Source organism: Battus philenor, unplaced genomic scaffold (assembly GCF_028537555.1).
Source record: "Battus philenor isolate CCGP_79_NKW_IND1 unplaced genomic scaffold, ilBatPhil1.0.hap1 SCAF_26, whole genome shotgun sequence".
NCBI lineage: Eukaryota > Metazoa > Arthropoda > Insecta > Lepidoptera > Papilionidae > Battus > Battus philenor.
In genome coordinates this window covers 2,388,035-2,404,659 of record NW_027181689.1, presented here as the reverse complement: position 1 = coordinate 2,404,659, position 16,625 = coordinate 2,388,035, and the positions used below count along the sequence as shown (strand labels likewise).

Here is a 16,625-nt window from a genome sequence, read left to right as displayed (position 1 = left end):
ATAATGGAATAAATATTGTCATAATTTTTATTATGTCCGACAAAAACAGTTAACACGTTCGCGCGCTGTAATGCATGACAAATTTTGGCATTTTGACACACGTTTTTTCCATACTAAGTCCATAGGCGTACTTGCGTAGGTCCGCTTACCAATACCATACCAAATGACAGAACGTCTTCAGGCGTCGCACGTCCTAGGGCGTTCTGGCAGATTTCTTTATATCATAATAGGAAACAATACCGCCCGTCGACGTACGGTGGATTACTAGATTTCAAACTTGAACGACTGTCGACGTAGTGTCGCGTTAGTTTTTTATCTTCTATCGCCCACCGACGTACCGCGCGCGAACGTGTTAAAAGAAATTGGAAAACCATTAAATATCTGAAACCTTGCAAGTATCAACTACTAACTAATTTTACATATGAAAAATGTTTTGAAGAATTTAAGTCACTTATCACTGGAAATTAATACAATACTTTAATAACAAAATAAACGTAAATAACACATTTATAAAGAGAAAATAAAATAATGATATCAACCGTCTCAATTGTTTTTAAGCGAACTGAAAGAGATAAAAATACATCTTTTGAAGTATCCGTTCTTTTTTCCCGCGTAGAGTCAAACACGAGCGCGCGAAGGCGCATCGTTCAACAAATTTCATTCTGCGCGCGATCGTATTCCGTACGCTTGCGCAGACGATTTAACGAAATTCGAAATTATTTTCCGCGATTAAAATTACATAAAAAAAACTCTGTCATAGTGCTAATAATGAATTAAATTGCCGAGTGATTTTTAAGTGAGTTAGTGTTGTGTTATTTAATAATTAATTCTTCTAATTGACTCGAAGTGAGTATTTATTTTTTTTATTTTTTTTGTTGTATTTACGATTAAATGCCCGGCATCATGATATACTACAACAATTATTAGAACGAAGTGACATTTTGATTTTATTTTATAAATAATGATTTACATTCACGGACCTTATGAATAATTATTTAAATTAATAATGATTAATAACAAAATGATAACTAACCTTTATAAATATTTTATATAAAAGGAGATTTAATCTGTTGTCAGGTATGCAAAATGTCACTTCTGTTGTCTTTAAGAAATATTTCTTTTTATGTTATGGAGTTTGTTGTATTTATGACTAGGTATGTGTTATATAGGAAGTGAATGTCACCGAAATGTCGTAACACGTATTCTTTGAGATAAGTAGCTCGTAGCCTTTTATGGCCGTTTGCTCTCCGTTATTTCGCAGATATGGTCTGCGAATAAGGATGACGACTCGGATCTAGACTGGCTTAGAGCTAAGTTGAAAGTACGGTATTGTACTTAACCTATACATTTGCGCGCTGTTTTAAATGTCATGGTTATTTTATGGCGTATATATTTCACGCTTTCGCCTTATCAAATCGTGTCAATAATTATGATTATATAAAAACGTATAGTCACACGTGATTTTATAACATTTTAATGATTTTTGATAAACTATATGAATTTAAATGTTTGCATTGTTTTAATTTTGCTTGTTTCAGTTGAATTTTAATTTACCAGACGTAAATGTTACTATTAAATACAATGATGGTGTTACAAAATATAAACCTTTTTTTCATTTATGCACAAGTTTAACACACATAATTTTTACGTTCATTTTTGAATCCCAATTTGTATTGACTGTGAAAATATATTTTTAAGCAATCTTAGTGTTTGTACTATTATTGAAATCCGTTTGAAAGCATTTTTTGTATTGAATGTAAGAAGCGGTATAATCTTATGTATTAGGCATGTCTTGTTCTTTTTACTAGCATTTTATCTGTTCGACAGTAGGGATACAATCTCTTTTTCCTTCACCCCGCTCTGTTCTGAACATATTCGACTGAAAGCAGTTTTTCAAGTCGCTGTCTGAGCTGTAATTCTTTTTATCGAGATAAGCTGTGTAACTTTGCAAGTGTTGCTAGAAAATAGAGACGGCACAAAAGAAGAGGGAAGTTGAATTGACACTTGACATATGTCACTATAATTTCGTTTCGTTTTGTTTCTTAATAATAGGAATACATAAAATTATTATATTAACGATAACACATTGAACCAATATGGGGCGAATTTCTAAAGCACTTTATCAATTCGTAAAATATCCAAATAGTGTAAATATTTGAATTTTAGAGATAAGAAATAAGATGTTACACAAAAAATAGAATGTAACATTTTTTTAAACAAGCTACTTCATAACTAATTCCACATATAAGCAAATGTTCTGTGGAAATCAAATCCATGTAACATGGCAACATTTAACTACAGGTAATAAAAACATACACAATGCTTGGTCAATTGCATGCACTACTTATAAAAGTTTGATTGCATAAGATGTCGATAACTCATTGAAACATTTTAAATCACTTAAATGGAGATTATGTAATGATAATGGATATTTAAAGCCAGTTGGATTACAAGCGCTGAAAATGTATATTTGCGCCTTGTTGCCCTAAATCAAAGGTTATTAGAAAAGTTTAATTCATTTTTTAACAATAAATCTTCGTCACCATCATCATGTCGCTGTCCGCTGATGATCATAGACCTCGTTCAGATATTTTCAATGGGACCGTTAGAAAGCTACCTGCATGATGACCATGATTCTGACGACTTTCACAAGGTCGTGTGTCAACCTTGTGGGAGGATGCGTCCTACGCTGTATTTGCCGGTCCGTGGGACAGAACCTTAAGGCTCTAGCAGCTATCTGTTCTGCTTAGTTTACGGCCTGGCCACTGCATCACTGCTCAGTTAATTTTTGTTTGTTTACTTCATTTTTCTTCTATCTTGTAGAGAAATACGAGCATATCCCTCTCTATGGCTTGTCGTGCCGCTGTGAGCCTGTCAATTAGGTAGGGTATCTTTTTTAATTATAAATTAATTTATAATAATTTCTGGCGAATACAAAGTAGTGTTCGAATGAAAGCACTCCATATCATAGCACTTGCAGCTTTAAGTGCTTTTTAGTTTATGAATATAGTCGTATGGAATTCAAATTTGAATGACATTATATTTCACCGAATCACTTGGAATGATTCATGTACTGACTGGATTTAAAGGCTCTTGTGATGAAATTTAGGCTTGAACTATCAGTCGAAACGCTTCTAGCATTCACCAGGTCCTGATGGATATTTTGACATTCTTAAGTATACGAGGCTAGGTTGGAAGGAAACCTCAAGTCGGGTGAGCGAGGCTTTTTAAGGTTAAGCGCCATCTGCACTCTGCTTGCTCGAGACAGCAGATATTGTAAATGCTCGTAAGGAAATAGCCTTCCGTCAAAAACAAAGTGTTATTTGTCTATTTTGTGGGGTACTATAACTAGTACAGGGATAGTTTAGGATATCAGATGTCAAGTGCTTAAAAGTTGTTAAGAAGGCTGACCTGTACTTGCCGCGAATAATCTTATTTTACCTGCCATGCATTGTAGCGTAGGTTTTTTTATTAGTTCAGTAAAATATAGTAAAATATACTGTTTCTTTTTTCTTTTCGTTTACCAAGAGCAGACAGTTGGGATATGGATTGCCGCTATTTGATACTAATTTTTCTTCTCTCAGCTGCGAGTCGCGACGTTTTATTGTATGCAATTTTTCTTATAGGTAAATACAATTAAAAATGATATATATTACAGTATAATTTACATTCATTTCTACATTGTTTTATTTGAACTTTCTGCCCATGCGCTACACATCGTTAAATGTCTTGAGGTTTAAAATAATGTGCCGGGCTATCTCATCAAATGATTATGCAGTAGAATTTTTCTTTAGGTCCTGTAAATTGAACGGAGATATATCAAGGTTTTCGCAAAGGTTCACGTGGATACGTCTCATGGATTCGAAACAATAATTTTATTAATAAAGTCGTTATCTCATGTTATAGGCTTATTTATAATGTGGTCCTCGTGTTTTATTAAGTCAAATTTATTCGGGTAATAAAACATTACGTTTATGCCTCGAGAGCCTTGGCTAGGGTTGTCACTCGACACCCTAATACCATAGTAATATTCTGATTTAAGTATACCCGAGAGGATTAATCCTTGAATGTTTTTCTTAAGATGAAGTAAAGGCAATACATTTCGTTGAGTCATATTGAAATGCTGACTGCATTAATGATGCGATGCGGTGACGCATTGCGGTCACGAACATCTGAATACCCCCAAATAGCCATGACAGGTCGTACGGGACTCGGGAATTATTAGCAGTGATTGGATGTAGTGATATATATTTTATTCTCTTACATATATATTTATTCAAATTATTAGTAATCGTTATAATTACGTGGTTAAGCGAGGGTACTTTTGCAAATCATTGTTAATGTGACCGTTAGAGGTGTAGGGTAATCTTGGAAACAGTAGCTAGACTACATACGATTGTTATTTGGCTCTGTTAGCCTTTCCATCTTTACAGTTCCGCCGAACATCGCGTATAAAAGAGGGCGTTAGTGTCGCAGACAACTTTCTACGAGTGCTGTCAAGCGCGCTGTTATAGTGTGTTTGTTATAATGTTAAGAAAGTTATATGTTGAGCGTGTATTGAGTTTCATTTATAAAGGAATCCTTGAATTTAAAGCTATGATCACTTTTAGATCTGCTGTCACGGATTCGGTCACTTTTAAGATAAAAGGACAGATAAACTTGTTATACCTCACAAGCTTATCTTTATTTACAGTACTAACCTTATATACAATGCTATTTTTTTAATTATTAATATACGTATACATATGCACCAAACTATCATAAATGGCAAGTCATAATCGATTTGTATGTTCCTAATATTTTCTTCACTAAACTTTTCTAGAAGAAATTTTACCTAAAGATGAGCGTTGATTTATTATGAAAACAAATCACTTTTGTATTCAAAAATCGTGACGCCAATACAAAATATCCAAGACAACACCATATTTATTTATTTACATTCTTTAAACTTTTAGATCATTTTAGAGTCCTGTGTCGTCGAGTTAAGAATATCTATTATGAGAATATTAATAGAAACTAAAATCAAATATGGCTCCTCTGCTATGATATCCAGGATAGCTTCTGGTGATGGAAACTTCCCTTTTTAGATCGTTTTTAATTGAAGGGGACTAAAAGGTTTACAAGATTCCGAATCGTGGTTATAAGGTGGATGAAATAAAACTCGACCGATTCGAACTAGAAACTCTTGCGTTTTGATCATCGTGTGCAGATCAGAGATCATGGCCAAGGTTTTTGGGGCTACCTACGAAAAAGTTCTCCTTACGAAAATATATATAAATATATGTGTATATTTTGAAATCTTCAAGAGCCAAACTACATATTTTCCTAAATATCCTCTTAAATTTGCCTAAAAAATTATAATAATACAATTCTGGATCTGTTGAAGGACGACAACCAAAACGAAACAATAAATTGCCTTATCAATAAAACTTTATTCGAATCTATAAAACGATTAATCAAATCACAAATTGAAATGGAAGTCGTAAAAATCATTGCATAAATAAGATTTCAGTGCTGATTCATTTTTAAATTTGGAACGAATGTATATATTTTTAAATCGCCAGCCTGCTTTGTAAGTGGCCTGGTATGTAATCATTTTTATTATTTCAAACTTCGAACGTCTTGTGCTGGTCATGGCCTCCCCTATAGATTTTCCAATAGCGCCTGATGGAAGCGGCTTGCATCCAGTGTCTTCTGACGACCAACAAATCTGTTCGCCCTTGGACTCACAAGTCCCACGCTGCGCTAATCGCTCCATGGTTTCCATACCAGAACGCTAAAGCTCCAGCGGCCATTTATTCTGCCACTATGTTTCTTGCCCACTGTCGCTTTATCTCTACACTTTGCTGGACTAATTCGGTTTTTTTCGTTCATCTACAACATAATGGATCTATGTGGCGTTGATTACATATATATATGTTACTTTTATCCGTCTACGTATCTCCTTAATATCATATAACCTGTTTAAATGATGTAACCTATACGTAAACGATTCCGGTTCTAAAAATGCACTAAGAGAGCAGTAAATATGATAGACTTCTGCACGCTGTCCGACCTTGCGTTTGCGCACAAATGACCAATCATTTCCAGTATCCAATTGACTCACGTATTTGTTAATTATGACTTTAAATTGATGACTGTTGTCGGTTTTCGATATTTGCTATAAATAAACAATCTTACATTTAACTGAATCACAGCCTTCTATTATGGCGCCCTGAATTCAATTTTAAGGATATCGTGTTTAACGGATAAGAATTCAGTTATGTATAATGTAAGGGTTAAGAATCGTCGGATTCAAATCGGATGGGCGGCGTTCAGGAAGCTCTTCTTGTCCAATATACCGCAATGTTTGTAAATGAAGGTTTTTGATCAATATGTGTGGCCAATGATGACACATGGATCCGAAACGTGGTCACTTACTCATAAGGCTCAAGGTCACCCAGAGAACATTGGAAAGGGTTATGCTCGGTGTTTCGCTGTGAGATCGAACCATAAGTGGCTGGGGCAAATTGCTCGTAAAACAGATGGAAATTGGGGCTAAAAGGTTCTCGCGTGGCGATCAGGAGCTGGTAGACCCTCCACTAGGTGGTCCACATAGTGAAGGTTGGGGGAAGTCGCTGGATACGGGCGGGTAGCGCAGGACTGGTCATTGTGGCGATCTTTGAAAGAGGCCTATACCTTGCGGTGGACGTCCATCGGCTGAAACGAGGAAGAAAAGGTTTAAGATGCTTTTTCATTATCCGATCGAAAAAAAAATATATTTTTTAAATTAAACATATGAAAGTATGGCTGAGATATTATTTTTTGTCCAAACATAAGTTTTAAACATAACTCGATAATAAGTTTATATTAAGATGAAGGTCTACAACCAATGTGAAATACCAGTGATGGTATACAGCACTAAAAGATAATGACACACTTAGGGGTATCATCGTCGAATTACAGTTGTTATATGAGCTTTGAACAGGGCTATGCTTGAAATTTCTCTACGACTAAAGCTGCAGGTTGTTGCGGAAGTGTGTCCACTTAAATGAAATCCAAGGAACAAAAATCAGTCGTATATTACAACAAGGGATATTACATGGAAATAGGAGAGGTAAATAATGTAAAACAGTTTTCTCTATTAAGTCTAAAAGTAAGATATTTACTTATTAAAGTATCATCGCTAACTTTTTTTTTATCCAAAATTAAGTTTGTAATACAAAACTATAATGATTCTTGACCTCTGACTACACAGATATTTCTTAAGAACAGTTCCTTTAATATCTAAGTTAGCTTAATGGTTGTGTCCTTTGTCTAGACGCATCTCAGCGCTTACGTGTTCTGCTTGTGTAATCTGTGTGCATGTTTATCTATAACTCGTAACACATCTCTGTTTCCTGTTCCGTGTTTCACTAATACATATACAGATTACTCATTTTGAAGGGTAGTTGAAGATTATTGATTTCTATTTTGATCATAATATATATCTCCTTTACTGTCGATTAATGTAGGGTACACCTTATCCAAAAATCAATGATTTTAAAAATAATAAACGACGTTTTCAAAATTCGAACATATTACTACGTTTTCAAATTATTTAATTATTACTACCCGCATATGCAAACTTTGTTCATCGAGAAGTAATTGGCCTGTCGCATTCCAATAAAAAAAAAAAATTCAATATATTTCAGAGTGATCACTCTATAATAGTGATTCAAAATAGATGTAAAGGCTTTTTACTTACAATACATTCACCCCTTTAAAGGTATTAATGTTTTATAATAAAATACATTTTATTATTTAGTATTGATGACACTGCGCTATGGTTACTTTTAACTTGAATTTATTGTCTAGAGACAAGAGAAGTCGAATACGGTGTTCAGAGCTGACAATTCGCGTAACCTGTTTAGTAAGGCGCTAGCAATACATTAGCATTCATCTTCACCGATCAAACTCCTCTCCCTACTTAGGCATTTTTATGAAAACGCTATTACAGTACCCGGCGATAAATATTGCACATCGACCTTTAGAAAGAGATAATCGGCAAATTTTGCCTTCATAGAGCGTTATCTCTGTCGCACGAAATACAACAATTGAGAAAATGTCACATACGTAGAGTGGGACAGAGATAGTGCTCTACGAAGCCGAAATTAGCCGATTGTCTCTTTCCAATGGTCGATGTGCAATATTTATCGCCGCGTACTGTATTATAATTCTTTAATTTTTCCGGACTAGCGAAGTTTCAGTAATGCCATAATGCATCAAATAGACCTTGTAACAAATAAAAAAACACGTGTGCATGAAATGAGTCCACGCGTTATTTCTATGAAAACAATAACTTTGCTAAACAGTTGGAACGATGACATCAGCGTTGGGGGCGCTAATATTAAAACTTGGCGGCCATCCACTGACTCGGATCACGTAGACGAGAGACTGGGAAACCGCTCGTGGATATTACGAAGTAAACAATTTTATAGATTTTTTGTAAATAGTACACAAAAGTACGCATCCAGATATAAAAACTGCGTAATCTTTTAGAAATTCAGATAATTTTTGAGAGAAATCGAGTGAACTACACCAATACCTAGCTTTGCGTTGTTTCGTTTTGCGTTTTTTTCGAAGTTGCGTCGCTGCTTAATTAGTACTAATTTTCACAGTGCGCCGTTAGATTTTCGAGGTTGCCTTATTTTGGGTTCGAGTCTTTAACCTTTTTTTTTAATTTTTTTTTTTCCAAAAGATGGCAACATTTGTTTCTATTTGCGCGATACCATCAAAGCTCGGGGATTCCTTTTCTAACTAAAAAAGAACGCAATTTTAATACAGTTTTATTTTCACTTTGGAGTTCAGTTTCAATTATGTAGTATGTTGTAATGTAATGTGTTGTGCTTTTTTTAAAAGAGAATAATAAATTTCTATAATTTTTGTTTTTTAAACGTTTACTTAGTTCAATTTTCTTTTTAAAATGTAGTATTTTCGTAACCCTGGAACCTATCTTCGATCTTTATATGGTTTGTTATAGAAAATCTTAATTCACTTTGCGACGTTACAATTTGCGACGTGTTTTTTTTGGAACGTAAACACGACGCAAAGTGAGGTATTGGTGTACTTTTCTTATTATTTTCAGCCGATATGCGCCCTCTGCAAGACATTCGACTTCTAAAGGTCGCCATGACAACTGTCATTACTAAACCTTTGTACTCTGACCAGCAGTTATAAGATCTAACTCTACCAGATGAAACTTAGTCTACTACACTGACTTTTTTATAACCATAAAAATAGATATGTTTAAAAAAAAAATATCCTTTGCTATGAGACCCTTTAAATATAACTTTGGTGCATATTTCTCGTAGGAGGATACATTATTGTCTTTAGATATTGTACTATGAAAGGACACTGTTTATTTAAGTGGTATGTGCAATACCCGTGAATTGGAATTATCATAAGGTTATGGGTGCTTATAAAAAACCTAGCGTTTAGCCACTTATTTAGAGAACTCCCTCGGGACCTTCAACTCGAGAAAATATATACGGGATACAAATTTTTTTTAATCTATGTAATTTTAATGTGATTTATATACTTGCGCCTGGTCACGTCCCTTATTTTAAGGGTGTAAACAAACATTTTTTTTTCAATTAAGGAAAATATACACCACGTCTTATATTATAAATACCCAATTTACATACGATAACCGAATTGCGTAAACCACGTACTTGGCCGCATTATAATTCTTAATCTAACTCCGGGGCCTTGTAAAATCGGCAATGTTTTTTCCTTAACATTTCGCTAGAACAAGCACCAGTAAGGTCATTTGCCTGCATCGTAAACCTTTACTGGGTATATATCGTGTGTCATACGTTTTCCTGCGCCGAATCACGCGAACTTATGTCATGGTGGACCTTGACATAAGTTCAACGTAATGGTTGATATGAAATTCAATATGATGACGTCATATATTTATAAATGAGACTATTCCTTGCGTAAGTCAACCATTTTAAGAGAAAAAAAAATTCCTTCTGTAGTTTCGGACAGCTTCGCTAGTTTCGTGATTCGTCATCTTTTTCACCGATGAACGCCCATTGCAAGGCATAGATCTTTCCTGAAAATTTCCACACTGACCGATCCTGTGCTGTCTGTTGTGTGGTGATGTACTTTTGTTTTTAATGGGTTCGTTAACCTTTAGTACATATTTATAAGATGGAAATATTTATTTATTACTTTTAGGTCTAGCGTACAACTATTTACACTGTTTACACATGTGTTTACCATATAACTTAAGCAGAGGATTTACATTTACATAAGTACAGTCACATAAGTACAATTGTACAGGCTAGTTCCATATATACAAAATAGATATAAGATACGATAATAAAACAACGCAATTAAAAACTGATTTTAAAAGCATTTTTTTAATTTTAAGTTATTTGGTAGACATCGCCTCGTGCGATAATACCGCCTCTTTTACCTCTATAATTTTTTTTATTATCTATAGTATACAATGAAGTTTAAATAAATAAATAATAAAATAAATTATTCTATTTCTATCTGTGAAATATTTTACATTTCACTGTTTTAATGATAATTTATATGATACATTTTAGATATTTCACAGATAACGGATACACTCAAATATAAATGTTTTAAATTTAGAATGTCGGTTTGAATCTAAATCGGGTTCGAGAAACATTTGAAGTGTAAAGGAATTGAACGATAAAGGGAGAACCCTTTTTATGACCGGAAGTAGGATGAAGATGGAAGCTTTATCCTTCCTTTTGTTGTGGTTATTTCTTGAATGCGATTGATTTTGTAGTGGACAGCTGCATTTATACTTTCTTTCAAAATCTACTATTAGTAATCCTTAAAAACTCCCGAGGCATGTTATTCATGGCAATAGAAGAGTTTAGAAGGACACTTCACACAGTGTCGAAACGCAAGTGCCTTTGAAATTTAATTTAGGCTTGCGATATCACTGGACAAACGTTTTTTTTTTCCTATTTAAGGCTTTTTTGGTTCCATGGGTTCCATCATTTCAGACATAGTACTTCCATTAATGAATAAAGGCTTCCGCCGTAGATATGACTGGTTGTTATATTTAAATAAAAAAGGCTATATTCGATTGGTGCTGGGCAATGTTAGCCTGTTCTGGCTTTTACAGCTTCTTCAGACTCAGTGCTCGCGGATTCAAATCAATTTTTTTTTTAAATTAGAAAAATCTACGTCAGATGTGTCGCCTGATGTATTGTATTGTTTAATCGATATGTACTCGATTTTCTAAGAAATGTGTGAACATTTTCGAAGATTTTAGCTGATTTGAAAAGATTTTTTCTGGACTCTGTAAGTTCTATTTTAAAGGGTATTTTAGTTAGTGTATACTAGACTAATATAACATGACAAATATGGTTTAAGGTGGCAAGAAAAATTAAATTTTAAATCCTTGCCCCTTTGGGTGACTTTGCTTGTGCCTTTAATTTATTTATTTCAAATTATAGAGCCGCTATAAAGAAAATTTTTTTTTAAGACCCGAAGCTATCTGTTGCTATTATTATCTTATAACATTTTATCTCATTCACTCATTCAATACAAGAGTATTCATTGTAGGTGCCTTAGTTTTTTTTTATTATCTTTATTTTATTATGTCTTTTAAAGAAAAATAAGATAATACAAGACTTAATTACTGTTAACTGTGCAGTCAATCGAATTACGAAAATGATTTTTCTTACTATATTATCATAACATTAGTTATTTAATTTTTAATCTTTGATATTTAAATAGTGCGTATTATATCTTAATTAGCAGCAAATGATCTATACATTCACCCCTTTACGGCTTTTAGATCTATGACTAATCATCCGGTATAGTATAATTAATATACTTTTAATGTTGACAAACGAATTTGAAGTATAAGAAACGGTATATATTTGGTTAGAGACGACAATAACAAATATAAAATCTAGTTAATAAATGGTTATTTGAATAATCACAAAGATTTACTTAGACTATAAAAGTTTATCTGTAATTTTGTATAAACATAGCGCTGCATTATATAACGCGGGTTATCTAAAAGACAACGTACGTTTACATTGAAACCTTGAGCACGTATCGGAACCTGTTTTAACGTAAGACGACTGCAAAAAAAAAACCGTCGCATATTTGCTTTACTTGTTTCGCAAAGTTTGAATATTTGTAAACATATCACGACTTACAAGTAATGACTTAAGATTTTCAAACTAAGTGTTTCACTCTAGGCTTCAATGCTAGACAGGCTTGTACTGGCTTCAAGTAATGAGAAGATTTGTTGACGAAAAAAAGTTTAAAACTCCTTCCACCCGCACTAAACGTTTAGCCAAGCCGGGGAATAGAACAACCTACCGGCCTCATTGTTTCCAGACAATTATAACTAAGGAGTCTCTGTGTTTGGCACTAATCTCATGTAACATAACTCCTAAAGATGCCCCGTGGAGGGGTGAAACACGTGTTGAGTGGTTTAACGGTGGCAGTTGTGTAATTTGCATTGTTTGCCCCATACGCATTTATCAGCGGGCTGGCGGGCGGTGCACTTTGTTGCACGACTACCACTGTATGTGCAGAAGTGGCTAAATATTGGTCCCTTTCTTACTTAGGATAGGACTTCCGCAAGGTAACGCCTGATTCCATTAAATAACTAAGGAGTCATCAAAAAAAAAGTGAATAAGTTTCTTCTAGACAAGCATCTACCATTATAGACCTCATCATTGCTTAGCATCTAGCAAGACAGAGGTTAAATGCTTCGCCTGTAAAATATAAAAAAGTTGAAGTGTCTGTGGGAAAGCCAAATAGCGCGTGCTGCGGGCGCCTAAGGTATTTGGAGTGGAGATCAAAGACCAGCAAACGCAGCGTATGACGTCCAACTAAAAGGTGGACGGACTACCTTACTAAGTCGCAGTTGTATATAACATATATATGTAGTTAATAGTGGAAGGGAAACAAGGCCCCAGATTTGCAATCAATCGCCAAGGATCGAATAGAAAATTTAGTTTTTCCTTGATTAACAAAAGCAAATAAACTTTTATGTTCTCTACTACTGTTACTAATAGCTTATATCTGATGAAACCTGACTCCTTTTACGACATCCTTCTATAGACTCATCATTAAAGTTCTAAAGTTTTTTTTTTTTAAAAAGATATTCTTTTTTAACTTTATAATACATTACATTCGTAAAAAGTTTTAGAACTGAAAGCAGAAGTTCGTTGAAATTTAGATGACCTGAATACTAAATGAGTTTTGAAAAGAAACCTATTCTAGGAAAGAATTTGTTGAATTCTTCTATATATATATATATATATATATATATATATATATATATATATATATATATATATAGCTTTAGGCTTTGTTATTTAAGTTATATAAAGGGAGTACACTTTTTTGTTTCATGTATCGATAACGTTTACCAACAAATGGCAAGCTATATTTATGGTACGAGAGGTGACGTGTCGGGTATAATAAATTCTATTTCCAGTTACCTGCTGGGAGTGCAGCCAACTGGGCTTCCTCGGTGGACTGTGCCAGCGAGTTGCACCACTAGTGTTTACCCCGCTAACCTATTTATCGATACTTGATGTCGATAATAACGTCTCCATAAAATTTTACAACTACTTTGTTAGATAAACAATCCAGTAATGGAGTTCTATAGCAATAAGAAATGTTAAATTTGTATCAAAATGGCCGAGAGCGTATTTCGGAAGCCCTCGCGTGACCTAAGAGTTTTCAGACCCGTGCCTTGGCTCCCGAAGGAGTCTTAGAGGTCAGTTACTCTGATAAGGATCAAGTTTATCGTCTTCAGTTTTACTTCGAAACTATAAATACAAATTAATAACAACTACTTATCAATGTCAAAAGAAATATGATTTATCAATAAAAGTTCGACGCAAAGTGCATACAAAATTAGGATGTTTCGTCTATATTTTTGGTAACATAAACATATTTAGCTGCTCTGTGTGAAAAGTTGAGGATGTATGCAAATGTTCAAATACGACAAAGTTGCATCACTGAGTCTTTCTAGACTTTACTTTCTATTTATTACACATGTACGTATTTACGTAATATACAGGATCATTGGTTACAGATAAAAGAGCATTAAAGGGGTAAATATATAGTTGATTCGTTAATAAAAACTTCTGAAGCATTTTCACCTATTTCCAATCACCGTGATGATTCTGGACTAGGTTATAATATTTTTTTTCTATTGAAATGTAACTGGCTAACTTCTGGTAGTAGAAAGTTTTCAGGGACAGATAAATCATAATTAATTTTATTGTTGTAATTCGAATTTTGAAAACACTTTTTACTATTTTATTATCACGATATTTATTATATGTGAAACTGTAGATTTTTGATATGATAGCCAATTAACTTTTACATTATCAACCGATCACCTTGTGTACTAAAAAGTATTTACTTTTAATTCCAAATATTTATTGTCATTTTTAATGTTGTCATTTCTCCTCAAACGTTTTATATCACCTAACGTCGTGTCCGTGTTGAAATGCATATACAGAGTCGATGAAGAATTGTTTGCAAGCCATATCCTATCCTTTGTAATGTAAGATAAAATTAAAGAATAAAAATAAATAAAATGTACCTAGCCACCTAAGAGTAAGAAGATGATGGAAGAAAGGCGAGGAAAGAAAGAACGTATAAAAGAGCAAAACAAAAGATATTGTGAAGGACAAAAGTAAAGAATGAAAGTTATTGTGACGCGTGAAAGAGAATGATAAATAAAGAAAAGACTGAAAAAAAATATTGAACAATAAAGTCCCTGATCCCAAACAGTTAGGGGTATGAGAGGCCCCCAATAGTGGGGGCCATAAAAAAAATCCTATCCTTTGCTTTCTTCAGAACAATATTAATAAAGTGACTAGACATCACCACGTAAAGTAAACTTTCGATTATGCAAAACCACACAGCCATATCTGTTCTAAGTGTATTGGCGTTTTCGTAAACGGAAGTTACGAACACAACATACAATGCCAAAACAGGTTGCGCCGGTTTCCTCCGATCCAAATGTAGTTCCTCCGCCCAGTTTCGCGGACCTCTCCGATTCTCTTTGTTTTATTTAGAAGTCTTTAATTATTAACGGCTTCAAACAATCAATATGAGATTCGATTTAAACTTTACATATACAGTATGTAACTCTGTAACCTAAATATTTCTATATATATACACGTATATGATATATCCATCAATATACTGACTCATCACGATATCTCTGGAACCATAAGGCTTTGAGACTTGAGATTTAGTAGGAATATTTATTTGGTCCAGTAGAGATCAGCTAATAAAGAGTTTTACGATTTTATACCGGCATAGAGGCAGATTTGACGTTCATTGAAAATGCATATTTTCATCAAAGGTTTTATAGATATAAAACTTAACCCCCATTTTTTAACCTTAAAAATTTCCAAGAATGAATTTTATGTTTGGTTAAACCCACAAAAGTCAGTACGGTTTAAGATAGGCGTGTAGGAGACAGTTAATATATAATGTATGAGTTTTTTTATGGTTTTTGACAAATAGTATTTATCTATTTGCATTTACAGCCGCAGGAGGTTTGTAGTGTTAAAGGCAGACCTAAACTCAACCGCTTTATAGTAACTAAATCAGAGGAAGTTCCCGGAAAGGCTTGTTGGCAAATCTAGGCTTGGACGGTTACATTACCTAATTTACTAGATTTGAAGGCTTTTAAACGTTTATCTATTATTATTTACTATATTATTTACTATATTTAAATAAGTCGCTAAAAATAACCCTTTATAGAGTAACTGGGTAGAAGGACCTCTAACTGGAGACCTCGGTTTGAACTGTTTTTGAATCCTCTCAAAGTCATCTGAGTATTAAATGCTCGCTCAGAAAGTCAATTTTGAGTTTATTTCTTATCATTTCTGAGTCATTCAGGTGAAACGTTTTCCTCTCAAGGACTACAAGACGTATGTTGACAAACTGACTTTTTACTTATAACTGGAATTTTCTGTATTAAAATAGTTAGCAGATCTGTTGCTATCACGCCTTAGGTATTTACTAGGCGAGACAGGAGTAGTATCCGCCGTCCCGTTCCCTCCGTCCGCAGGCAACGATCGCGTCGCCGCTCATATTCTTCTTTCATCGACCCCCACCTCGCCGCGCTTACCTAAAGAGCGGTACAGCGGTTTTGGTAGCGTATTTTAATAATCAGTGAATATTTTTTGACAGATGAACCTCAAGCCAATGACGCTAACGAATACTGTAGATCAAGGTTTCCAAAACCTTTATTTATTGCCACAACCCACTTTAGCATTTATATAAATTCTTATGCCTCCCACCCCTCTATCACGGATCCTTCCGTTCCGTGAACTCATTTCCGATGAAGCTGTAAAAGCCTTAGGGCTAACAGCAAAAACATCACCGAAACAATACAATATAATACTTCTCTTTTTATAACACACAAAATTTTTATTATTAATTAATAGAACTGTTTTCAAGTACCTAGTATGATAGGTTTTAGAAATAAATCACCAGGGAAACACGGTAAATAAAATTTCATAACATAACGAAACACTGAGATTTTACTGTAATGATTATTTATCGTATATATTAAAAAATCGGTTTTAAGCATCGAAGTAAAACATTGC

The 16,625-nt window shown here is 34.0% G+C and overlaps 1 protein-coding gene across 1 annotated transcript in view; it reads left to right on the top strand.

Moving 5' to 3' along the window:
- Positions 1-649: 649 nt before the first annotated feature.
- The window catches only part of LOC137925203 (uncharacterized), a 57,894-nt gene continuing 41,918 nt past the window's right edge, over positions 650-16,625 (top strand). Inside the window, exon 1 of the mRNA XM_068768607.1 lies at positions 650-846. The gene's annotated coding sequence lies outside the window, so the exon portion shown is untranslated. The remainder of the gene's footprint in view (positions 847-16,625) is intronic.